Below are 2,112 nucleotides of genomic sequence, written 5' to 3'. Positions count from 1 at the left end.
ATTCATTCCCCTTTTGTGACCGAGTTTCGCCCCCTCCCCTGTGATTGCCCACCTGCATTGACGTGCTAATTGTGGACTTCAACAGCCCTCCGGCCAGGTGGCCGGCGCCTTTGTGCACAGGCATTTGGAGGTGCTGGATACGCACCCAAACGTTTAGATGTGCCCAAATTAAATGAAACTTTAAACATGATACAATTTTGCTCATAGATTCCTCTAACAACCCCACACATCAAAAATTGTATCAAATCATCTTTTTGTGGAGAGATGCACAACCCTAACATTTGCTTTCAGCTTCTGTCCTCCCAGGCTCTGGAACTCACTACCACCTCAACTCAGAAGCAAAGACTCAAAACTGACTCTACTTAACATAATGTCTTTTTGCCCTTCCCCATTCTGCTGTTAATTTAAATTAAAATGTGCCATTTTTCTTTCTTTCTTTCATTTCCACTTTTTAATGTTGTTTTATTGAAGGTAATAAAACACATTTTATAGTGTCGTTGAGTACCAAGAAACGGGCCTTTAAAAAATGCATTATTATTCTTGACTGGCAATAGATGAGCAACATCGATGCTCTCGCACATTGCCCTGAATAGTTCATTCATCATCATGCCTGTAGAGAATTACAATCAATATGTTTACAGTGCTAACACTAGCTTTTTGTTGCTCATAAACATTCCAATGTGCACTGAGGGTCAAATTCCACATCACGTTTTCTGTGGTAGAAACAGTCAGTAAGAGGAAGGAAAAGCTGAATCACACAAAAAGGTAAGTAAGCATCTCAATGGCATTTATTTGTGTTGCATAGAGAGTTACATTTTAGCCTTGCAAGCATTCAGGTGAGTACATGATCACTTTAATGAGGTTCATAACTATATCTGTATGCAGTGTCATCGTATCTTATACAAATGCACACAGCTGGGTACAAAGCAAATGACTCTGCAACACTCGCCAACAGTTTGAAACCAACAAAGGGAAGACATATATTTGTTTTCACAATAGTGGTAAAAAAAAAGGAAAGTGAGTACAGAACAGTATGCAACAAGGGCCAATTATAGAAGTAACCAATAAACTAAGGCAAAAAAGCATGGTAGATGGAGTTGTGCTGATTGATATTTGAACAGGCATATAGGGTGTGGAATTAGTTTTGGAGAGATATGAAAAAAAATTTTTTTTAAGGATGAACACTCCTCTTGACAATAGTAATGCATGAACATGGACCTGTTGATGTCATGGGTGATATTATCTTTTATTATAAATAAACATTTTTTCCAAATTTGAATGTTCAGTTAACAGGTTGTACCAATGTTGTAGTGATACTTTTATTTAGGATTTCCAATTCAGCAAAATTATTATTTGGGGTTGGGGGGGCACATTTGTAGAGATATGATCATGAGGATTACGTTTTTGAAAATATTTTGGGGCAGATAAGGAGAAGTCATCAAGCAGGGCTGTGGTGCGGGAAGAGTGAGAGTCGAGTTTGAGGATCTTGGACAGCAAGTCCAGGGAGTCCGACCTAAACATTCAAACTGTGGTGCAATACTAGAATGCATGAGGTTAATCATCTCTTGTGGTTGGAAAGTGTGCGCAAGGAGCATCAATGAGGCCGTAGCGGGGGAAATTACCTAATTTTACCAAATTTGTTTGACAATGCTTTATCAATTACAAATATGTCTTACCTGGAATGTATAGTAAGAGGGAAAACAGTCAAATGGTCTTCCATGAGATAGAAGACAGAATAAACCTGTGTAGGCTACTCACCCGTTGCCTTTCAGCAAACAGAATAGAAAAACGCAATTCCAATCAGGAATCAATAAAAACAGATTACAATGATTTCCCAACCATGTCCAACCTTCAAACTGATGAACTCTATTGTTTTTAGTAATTACAGTAATCCCTCATTTATCTCGGGTAATGGGGACCAAAACCACCCGCGATAAACGAAAATCCTCGAAGTAGCGACCAATTAACATATATAAAAAAAATTGTCCCACGTGGGCCTTTGCGCTGGAGCAGAGCGCACTAACACACACACACACACACACACACACACAGGCCAGGGATCCCATGGCAGACGTGTTTATGATTAGTCAATTAAGGATGGGAGAGACCTGC

At 39.3% G+C, this 2,112-nt stretch overlaps 1 protein-coding gene across 2 annotated transcripts in view; it reads left to right on the top strand.

Moving 5' to 3' along the window:
• Window positions 1–608: 608 nt before the first annotated feature.
• LOC109521845 (nicotinate-nucleotide pyrophosphorylase [carboxylating]) overlaps window positions 609–2,112 on the top strand; it is a 6,854-nt gene continuing 5,350 nt past the window's right edge. The window contains exon 1 of one of the 2 annotated variants that reach the window (XM_019879919.1): window positions 609–765. The gene's annotated coding sequence lies outside the window, so the exon portion shown is untranslated. The remainder of the gene's footprint in view (window positions 766–2,112) is intronic. The other variant, XM_019879918.1, reaches the window with a different exon arrangement.

This window comes from Hippocampus comes, unplaced genomic scaffold (genome assembly GCF_001891065.2).
Source record: "Hippocampus comes isolate QL1 unplaced genomic scaffold, H_comes_QL1_v1.1 scaffold280, whole genome shotgun sequence".
Classification (NCBI taxonomy): domain Eukaryota; kingdom Metazoa; phylum Chordata; class Actinopteri; order Syngnathiformes; family Syngnathidae; genus Hippocampus; species Hippocampus comes.
Note: the sequence above shows the minus strand (reverse complement) of the source record. Positions and strands in the feature narration are given on the sequence as shown.